At 40.2% G+C, this 10,560-nt stretch overlaps 1 pseudogene; it reads left to right on the forward strand.

Annotated features, from left to right (window-relative positions):
- Nucleotides 1–7,575: 7,575 nt before the first annotated feature.
- On the forward strand, nt 7,576–8,379 carry LOC100688028 (annotated as a pseudogene).
- The last annotated feature ends 2,181 nt before the right edge of the window (nt 8,380–10,560 follow it).

A 10,560-nucleotide genomic window follows, 5' to 3' on the forward strand; every position in this document is an offset into this window, starting at 1 on the left:
CAGGATCCCTCCTCCTCAGTCATTCCTGAACTCCAGTTTTTATGCACCCCCAGCCTAAGTCTGTTGAACACTCTGCTTAGCTTCTCAATGTGTTTTCTGTTCAGCTTTTCAGTCACAGCTTTTGAGTCAGCAAATGCTCCTGAGGGGTCATGTGGCACCAAATGTTTATCCTGCTTCTTTAGACCTCCCTGCTTTTGGGGATCTTAGCCCCTTAAAGTCTTGAATGCCCTGGTAACTTCTAACACCATCCAAGATTTGCTTTTTATGGTCTACATAGTTTTTATTTTTTTTAATTTTTTTAAATTTTTATTTATTTATGATAGTCATCAGAGAGAGAGAGAGAGAGGCAGAGACACAGGCAGAGGGAGAAGCAGGCTCCATGCACCGGGAGCCCGACGTGGGATTCGATCCCGGGTCTCCAGGATTGCGCCCTGGGCCAAAGGCAGGCGCCAAACCACTGCGCCACCCAGGGATCCTGTCTACATAGTTTTTAGTTCTTGGCAGTAATGTTGGTCTGACACAACTGGTCTCACTCAGCGAGAAGCAGAAGTCTCAAAAAATACTAGATTTTACTCAGTAACTTTCCCGGTAGCAAATAGGCTAATCTTAGGAGTTTTCTTACTTGATCTACTAATACAGTGGAATGTTCAAGATCTTGTATCCCCAAGGTAACCCTTCCTTGGTCTTACTTGATCTACTACTGTTAGCCAGATCTTAAGAGTTCTTGAATTGCCAAGGTAACTCTTAGTCTTACCACTCTGCTGATTTAATATGCTGCTCCATTTGTCTCAAATTAACTTTAGAAAGAGATTTTAAAGAAGTAATACTAATACTGTAAATTATATTTGCTGGTAAATTATTTAAGATTCTCAGATTTAGGGATCCCTGGGTGGCGCAGCGGTTTGGCGCCTGCCTTTGCTCCAGGGTGCGAACCTGGAGACCAGGGATCGAATCCCACGTTGGGCTCTCGGTGCATGGAGCCTGCTTCTCCCTCTGCCTGTGTCTCTGTCTCTCTCTCTCTCCCTCTCCGTGTGTGTCTCACATTAATAAATAAATAAAATCTAAAAAAAATTAAAAAAAAAAAAGAATTGTCTAGATAATTCTCAAGACCACACTTATATCCGTGGTCCCCAAACGCTGGTTATCAGTTAATGAGAATAATAAACTACACATCTTTAAAGTATACCATTCAATCAATTTTGACATATGTATACCCATCACATGTGTGCATGTGCGTGTGCATATACACACACTCAAGGTAACTCCACATAATGAGGGGAAAAAAGGGACGATGTCAGGTAAACTTTTCATAAAGTTATATTCGCTTAAGCTACAAGGCTCTCCTCTAAGATAGCGTCCTTTGTAATTCTTTGCATGGGAATGTGTTTTCTTTTATAATGATAAGAATGAATGGTGGTGGTTTTTATTTGATCGTCTTATGTGGCAAGACTAAAATAAAAGATGGCAACTATATGCTGACTCCTACTTCTGTACTGAAACCTTATTTGTGTATGAACTCTTAACCGCAATGCTTTTATGTATTTTCAAAAGAATAGATTTTACTCTCAATAGGAAAGGTCTGATTAAATAATATCTAGGAGATAATCACCCTTCTATAAGAATGACAAATATTTTTTAACTGTTATGTGTAGCCTCCTTCATAGGCAAAATCATAAGGGAGGCATCCCCATTCCCTCTACTGCTGTCTTTCTGGTAGTCACTCGGTTTTTCATTTTGCTCCTCATCCCACTCCCACCAATATACTTTAAAACTGAATCTCAACAGATACGGTCATGGGGAACAATGTAGTTCAATCTTGATGTGTACTACCATTTTCAATGCCACCTTCTTACTAGCAGCAAGAGTGGAAGAATTTCTTTTCTCATCCTCCTTAGGACTGTAATTAAATACTGCCAACTGAATATGTTCTCCCCCCCGCCCCCGAATCTGGTTTCTTTAATTTGCTTTTCTCTGATTACTGGCAAGACTAATTTTTTTTTAACGATTTTATTTATTCATGAGACACACAGAGAAAGAAGCAGAGAGAGAAGCAACCTCATGCAGGGAGCCTGATGCAGAACTCAATCCCAGGACCCCAGGATTATGCCCTGAGCCAAAGGTAGATGCTCAACCACTGAGCCACCCAGGTGCCCTGGCAAGATTAATTTTTTAAATGTTTGAAAAAAAAAACAACAACAACAAAAAACAAACAAAAAACCAAAATGTTTGCTCAGTGACCTATAATCGTCTTTTCCTTTGGTCTTTTTATCTATGCCAAAAGGCATAAAACTAGTTTTCTCCAAGACTTGAGTTTGAACCCAGGATTATCTGATTTTAGGCAAGTCACACTTCCTCTTTAGATCTCAGTTTTCTCCTCTATAAACCCCACAGACTTATGAATTTTAAATAGTTTAAATTTTTAATAATTAAGACTTATTCTTGAAAACACAGCAGGCACACAAAATATGCTGGTTAATAGTATTGCTGTTGCTAACCCATTGCCACCTGACTACAGAGAATATTAAATAGTAGTGGTAATATAAACCCAATAAAACTAAGCAAAACAACACAGAAACCAATCCTATTGGGTAGCCCCGGTGGCGCAGCGGTTTAGCGCTGCCTGCAGCCTGGGGTGTGATCCTGGAGACCTGGGATAGAGTTCCACGTCAGGCTCCCTGCATGCGGCCTGCTTCTCTCTCTGCCTCTCTCTCTGAATAAATAAATAAATAAATAAATAAATAAATAAATAAATAAATAAATAAATAAATAAATAAATAAATCTTAAAAAAAAAAGAAACCAATCCTATTTTTAATAAAAAATTAAATGAAGAGTGTCTGAGGTATGTATACACATTCGATGTGCAACAAAGCCTTCAGATAAGAGGACAGCTTCTCCTCTAACAAGTCAGTATGTTTGAGGAGCTGTGTAGCCATAAGAACCATGATCCGGGTTTTGAACCTTTCCATTGCCCATCAAGATCCAGTCTGTAGCCAATCCTCCTCCTTCCCCTTAGCTCCAGACAACTACTAATTACTTGTGGATCCTGTGGTTTTACACTTTGTGGGAATATCATATAAATGAAACACAGCTGTTTTCACTTGGTATGATGTTGAGGTTCATCCATAGAACTTCATTGTTTTTATTGCTGAATAATAGTCCATCGTATGGCTATCCGCATTTCCGATATCCATTTACCAGTTGATGGTCCTGGGTTGTTTCCACTTACTTGGCCCTTATGAGGAAAACTCACCACGTTTTTGCGTGAAGGGATGGTTTTATCCATACTGCTCTATCTGTGTTGTACAGATACATAGGAGAGGAACTGCTAGGCCACATGGTAAATTTATGTTTAACTTTTTAATAAACTGCCAAACTGATTTCCAAAGCACCTAATACCAAGCAATTCGCACCATCAATGCATGAGGATTCCCATTTCTCCACATCTTTATTGTCACCTTTCTTTTCAATTGTAACCACTCTTTTCAATTGTAACCATATAACATGATTAGCTCCTGGTTTTTTTTTTTTTTTTTTTTTAAGATTTTATTTATTTATTCATGATAGTCACACAGAGAGAGAGAAGCAGAGACACAGGCAGAGGGAGAAGCAGGCTCCATGCACCGGGAGCCTGACGTGGGACTCGATCCCGGGTCTCCAGGATCACGCCCTGGGCCAAAGGCAGGCGCCAAACCGCTGCGCCACCCAGGGATCCCAGCTCCTGGTTTTAATTTTCATTTCCTGAATGACTAACCATGTTGGTTGAGCATCTTATGTGCTTATTAGCAATTTGTGTATCTTCTTTGGTGAAACGTCTATTGAAATCCTTTGTCCATTTTTTAATTACTTTGTCTTACTGACTTACAAGAGTTGTTCTTTCTATGTATTCTGAACACAAAGTCTTTATCAGCTATATGATTTGCAAAGTTTTTTTTTTTAAGTGAAACCTTTTTTTTTTTTTTTAAGATTTTATTTATTTATTCATGAGGGGGTGGGGGCAGAGACACAGGCAGAGGGAGAAGCAGGCTCCATGCAGGGAGCCCAACATGGGACTCGATCCCAGGATCACACCCTGGGCTGAAGGCGGCACTAAACCACTGAGCCACCTGGGCTGCCCGCAAATAATTTCTTCCAGTCTGTGGATTGTCTTTTCTTGTTCTTAATGGTGTCCTCTGCAGTACCAAGTTTTTAATTTTGATGAAATTTCATTTACCAAGTCTTTTATGGATCATGGTTTTGGTGTTGTATCTATGAACCCTGTCTTATCAAAGATTATGAGGATTTTCTCTTACTTTTTTTCTAACAGTTACACAGTTTTAGGTTTTTTATATTTATTCATTCATTCATAGAGACACAGAGAGAGAGAGAGGCAGAGACGCAGGCAGAGGGAGAAGCAGGCTCCATGTAGGGAGCCCAACATGGGACTCGATCCCAGGACCCCAGGATCATACCCCAGGCTGAAGGCAGGCGCTAAACTGCTGAGCCACCCAGGGATTCCCCCCACAGTTTTAGTTTAAATTTAAGTCTATGATCCATTTTGAGTTTATTTTTGTGTATGATGGGAGATAAAAATCACTTTTTTTTTCTTTTTGGCATATGAATTCCAACTTTCCCAAAACATTTATTGAAAAGACTACCTTGGGGGGAGCGCCTGGGTGGTTCAGATGGTTAAGTGTCAGCTTTCGGCTCAGGTCATGATCCCGGGGTCCTGGGCTGAGCCCCACGTTGGACTCCTTGATCAGTGGGGAGCCTGATTCTCCCATGCCCTCTGTCCCCCCCTCCCATCTTTGCTTGTTTGTTCTCTCTCTTAGAGAGACAGAGAGAGAGACTATCTTGGGACACCTGGTTGGCTCAGAGGGTGGAGCACATAGCTGTTGATCTTGTGGTCACTGAGTTCGGGCTCCATGTTGGGTGCAGAGATACTGTAAAATCTTAAAAGAAGACTATCTTTTCCCCATTGAAATGTCTTGCACTGTGTCAAAATTCAGTTCACCATAAATGTAAAAGTTTATTTCTGAACACTCAATTATGTTCCATTTGTCAATATGTCTGTCCATGTGCTGATATCAAACTGTCCTAATTGCTTTAGCTTTATAGTTTTTTTCTTTTTTTTTAAGTAGGCTCCATGCTCCATGCCCAGTGTGAAGCCTAAAATGGGGCTTGAACTCATGACCCTGAATCAAGACCTGAGCTGAGACCAAGAGTCAGATGCTCAACTGACTCAGCCACCTAGATACCATACCCCTGGTCATGGTCATTTTTATATGTTTCTGAACTTGGCTTCCTAATATTTGGCTAAAGATTTTTGTGTTTACATTCATAAAAGATATTTGGCTGTAGTTTTATTTTTTTGTGATGTCTTTGACTTTGGTACCACAGCAATACTGGCCTCAAAGAATCTGTAAGGAAGCATTTCCTCCTCCTTTAGTTTCTGGAAACATTTGGTATTAGTTCTTTATGTTTGACAGAATTTACCAGTGAAGCCAAGATGACCTGGGCTTCTCTTTATGGCAAGATTTGTAATTACTGGGGTGCCTGGCTGGCTCAGTTGGTAGAACATGCAACTCTCGATCTCAGATCAGGAGTTCCTGCCCCACATCAGGTGTAGGGGTTTTTTACTTTAAAAAAGATTTGTAGGGGCACCTGGGTGGCTCAGTTTGTTAAGTGTCTGCCTTTGGCTCAGGATATGATCCCACACTGGGCTCCCTGCTCAGTGGGAAGCCTGCTTCTCCCTCTCCCTCTTCTCCTGCTTGTGCTTTCTCCCTCACAAATAATTAAAATCTTAAAAAAAAAAAAAAAAAAGATTTGTAATTATTGTCTTGTTATATGCCCATTCAGATTTTTCATTCTTTTAAGGGATGCCTGGGTGGCTTAGCAGTTTGGCACCTGCCTTCAACCCAGGGCATGATCCTGGAGTCCCGATATCAAGTCCTATATCAAGCTCCCTGCATGGAGCCTGCTTCTCCCTCTGCCTATGTCTCTGCCTCTCTCTCTGTCTCTCTCATGAATAAATAGAAAAATCTTTTAAAAAAATCAGTTTCGGTGATTTGTCCATTTTTAGGACTGTGTCATTTCATCTAAGCCGTCTAATTTATTAGCATAAAGTTATTCATAGCACCTATTTCATTTCTGCAAGATCATTACTCATGTCCCCTCTTTCATTCTTGATTTTAGTAATTTGTATCTTCCCTATTTTTCTCAGTCAATCTAGCCACAGGCTTGTCAATTTTGTTGATCTTTTCAATTAAGCACCTTTGGTTTCATTGATCTTCTGTACTATTTTTCTGTGTCTACTCCATTGACTTCCACTCTGACCTTTGTTTCCTTCCTTTTGTTTGCTTTTTACTCTCTGGATTCATAAGGTGAAAGCTTAATTTTTTATTTGAGATCTTTCTCCTTTTCTAATATAGACATTTAAATTAAAGCTATAAATTTTCCTCTCATTATAGTTTGGCTGAACCACATGAATTTTAGTTATGTTCTGTTTCTTTTTTTTTTTAATTTTTATTTATTTATTTATTTATTTATTTATTTTTTATTTATGATAGTCACAGAGAGAGAGAGAGAGAGAGAGGCAGAGACGCAGGCAGAGGGAGAAGCAGGCTCCATGTACCAGGAGCCCGATGTGGGATTCGATCCCAGGTCCCCAGGATCGCGCCCTGGGCCAAAGGCAGGCACCAAACTGCTGCGCCACCCAGGGATCCCCTGTTTCTTATTTTTAATTCAGTTCAAAATATGTTCTGACTTTCCCTTGTGATCTCTTCTTTGACCCACAGTTACTCACAAATTTCTTGTTTAATTTCTTATGGACTGTACATAGAGACAAAGAAGGGAGTCAAGGGGGATTCCACAACTTTTGACTGGAGCAACTAAAAGGAGGGAAGTGCTGCTGGATACAGGAAGGAGTCCAAGTGCAGTGAACATAGGGGCAAGAGCAGGAGTTCAGTCCTGGACATCTGAGGTGGAGATTCTCATGCAACAGTCACATGGAGATGTGGCAAGGCAACTGGGTATGCAAATACTGTGTCTGGGGAGCAGTCTAGGCCAGTGATATAAAATTTAGGAGTCTTCAGAGCATGTCACAGGGCTGAATTACTAAAGGTGTGACTCTCAATAAAGAAGAGAAAGTTTCCCTGAGTGAAGTCAGAGAGGTTTTCATAAAGGAGATTCCTGTTAAGTTAGGTGTTAGGACATTTAGAATTGATCTAGCAAGGACAGAGCCAATTCAAGCACTCCATAAGCCAGAGATGTGAAATAAATGTTATCACATGATAACGTGTCATATCTGTGAAGCGTTAAAGATAATGATATTAAGAGACCTAATCTCCATATAAGTAGACATTACAATACATAAATATTGATGTCAGGCTTACTGACATATACGTATATAACGTCTACTAAAATGGTAATATCCTTAAACTGCCCATGTTACTAAAACAAGATCCTTACCTCTACACGCCTATTTTTTTTCTTCTACTCATATGCCTCCCTATATCAGTCATTTAACATATATCTTTTCAGAAAACTGTGAAATCAAAGAAGCAAAATTGTTGCTCTTTGCCATATCTACTATGAGAATGAAGACCATTCTTGGCAATCAGACTGTCAACATTCCAGAAAATGTCAACATCACTCTAAAGGGATGTACTGTTATTGTCAAGGGCCCCAGAGGAACCCTGCAGCGGGACTTCAATCACATCAACGTAGAACCCAGTCTCCTTGGAAAAAAAGAGGCTCTGAGTTGACAAATGGCAGAAATAGAAAAGAGCTGGCTATCGTCCATACTATCTATAGTCATGTACAGAACATGATCTAGGGTAATTTACTGGGTTTCTGTTACCAGATGAGGTCCATGTATGCTCATTTTCCTATCAACATTGTTATTCAGAAGAATAGTTCTCTTCTTGAAATCAAAATTTCTTGGGTGAAAAATACATCCACGGGGGGTCGGGAGAGTTCAAGTGTTGCTTGTCTAGTATCTCAATCCCAAAAAGATGAGTTAATTATTTTTTTAAGACTTATTTATTTTGAGAGAGAGATAGAGAAAGAGGGCAAGCGGGCACTAGGTGAGGGGGACAAAGAAAGGAGGAGAGGGAAAATCTTGAGCAGACTCCCCACTGAGCAGAGTCCAGCATGGGGCTCAATTCCATGATCCTGAAATCATGACATGAACTGAATTCAAGAGTTGGACACTTAACCGACCAAGCGATCCCAGGTGCCCCAAAACATGAGTTAGTTCTTGAAGGAAATGACATTGAACTTGTATCAAACTCAGCTGCCTCAATTCAGCAAACCAAACAGTTAAAAACAATGTTACCAGAAAATTTTTGGATGTTACCTATTTTTCTGAAAAAGGAACAGTTCAGCAGGCTGATGAATGAGATCTAAGTTGCCCAGTTACAGAAACAGCAAGATGCCAGATGATTTGTCAGTCTTATTTGTGATATTTTAAAGATGCAGTAAAGGCTGTATTGATTTGGGCCGTTTCTTAAACCAATAATCCTTTGCAACTATTTGGCAAGTAAACCATTTAGAAGTATTAAAAAAAAAAAAAAAAAGCAAGATTGTTATCCCTCCAACCAGAGAGCCACATGACAAAAGATAATATGTGTATTCCAAAGCAAGTATCTGAGTCCTCTTACCATGTAAGTCTGCAAGGGTTTACAACACTCCATGCCTTCAAACTTTTTTTGTTCAAGAAGCAGAAGATATAATACTGAAGAAAAATGGGTCAAGTAAGGGAAATTGCTTTCCAACTGAGATTTCAGACTGAATAGGAAATGGGTGAATTAGAAGAAAAACAGTTATCGCCCATCTGTACGTGGCTCTCCTATATCAAAGGCAGCTTACTTCCAGTTTACCCCATTAACTAAAGCATTCTAGTTTCAAGGTGACAGAGTTTTACAGAAATGTCTTCCCACTTTTTTTTTTTTAAAGATTTTATTTATTCATGAGAGAGAGAGAGAGAGAGAGAGAGAGGCAGGCTCCATGCAGGGAGCTCGATGTGGGACTCGATCCCGGGACTCCAAGATCACGCCCTGAGGTAGAAGGCAGGCGCCAAACCACTGGAGCCACCCAGGGATCCCTGTCTTCCCACTTTTTTTTTTTTTTAATTTTTATTTATTTATGATAGTCAGAGAGAGAGAGAGAGAGAGAGAGGGGGGGGGGGGGGCAGAGACACTGGCAGAGGGAGAAGCAGGCTCCATGCACCGGGAGCCAGATGTGGGATTCGATCCCGGGTCTCCAGGATCGCGCCCTGGGCCAAAGGCAGGCGCCAAACCGCTGCATCACCCAGGGATCCCCTGTCTTCCCACTTTTAATAATTTGGATCAAAACTAGAATCCCTTTAAATAGGCTTAAAATATTCAGTAATGCTAATTTTCAAATAATGCTTCAAGTAAAACCTGCTGCTGTGGCAGAAAAAAAATAATCCATAAGATCTCTGTTTTACAGACATACTCCTTGCCTAGCTGTATTCTAGGTGCTAAAGTTAGAAATCAGAGAGAAAAGAGAATTCACCGTTAGGTTTCTCAAATATAAACGTTTCTTATAAACACATCAAGGTTAGTTTTCTCTTAATATACTTTTGGAGCCCCAAATGATACTACTTGAGTCTGTGAACCCATTAGACACAAGTTATTTACATGATACTTAATAAAATTGTTCTATTAAAACAGGTCAGATGTCACAGTTCAAATTTGGTGCCCCAAAGATCTCTTTGATCTTTAAAAATAATGAAAATCACTCTATCCAAATAAAATGGAACAAGAAAACAGTCAGGAGCATGTCGCTGTTAATCAGGTAGACCTGACCTCTCTAAGGTACCTTGGTTTCTCATCTATTGATGACAATAAATGAAATTATATTAGGCTTTCTATACTTGGCACATGATAATCACTCAAAAAACTACAGCTATTGGGGCACCTAGATGGCTCAGTCAGTTGACTCTTGGTTTTGGCTCTGGTCGTAATCTCATGGGTCATGGGAATGAGTCCCACTTTGGGCTCCCTGCTCAGAGGGAAGTCTGCTTGAAAGTTCTCTCACTCTGCCTCTCTCCTCACTTGTGTGCATGCAAGTGCACCATCTCTCTCTCTAAAATAAATAAATCTTTCAAAAAGTGAAATTATGTATTTTTAAAAAGCTATAGGTATTATGAAGTTTGGAATTCTTTCTCCAGCTGTCAATTTATATCTTCAGAGCAAACAGGCTTACCAACACAAAATAGTGCACTGAAATGAAAGAAAGCAGACTATTCACCCTATTGCCTCAAACCAGGCCTTACTATCATTTCTGAAGTGCAGTTTAAGGACAGAAAATGTAAAATAAAATGAAAAAATTAAAAGAGCAAATGAGGGCAGTCCTGGTGGCGCAGCGGTTTAGCGCTGCCTGCAGCCCAGGGTCCTGGAGACCCTGGATCGAGTCCCACGTCAGGCTCTCTGCATGGTGCCTGCTTCTCCCTCTGCCTGTGTCTCTGCCTCTCTCTCTCTCTCTCTCTCTCTCTCTCTGTGTGTGTGTGTGTCTCTCATGAATAAATAAATAAATCTTAAAAAAAAAAAAGAGCA

Source organism: Canis lupus, chromosome 9 (assembly GCF_011100685.1).
Source record: "Canis lupus familiaris isolate Mischka breed German Shepherd chromosome 9, alternate assembly UU_Cfam_GSD_1.0, whole genome shotgun sequence".
In the NCBI taxonomy this organism is placed as follows: Eukaryota; Metazoa; Chordata; class Mammalia; order Carnivora; family Canidae; genus Canis; species Canis lupus.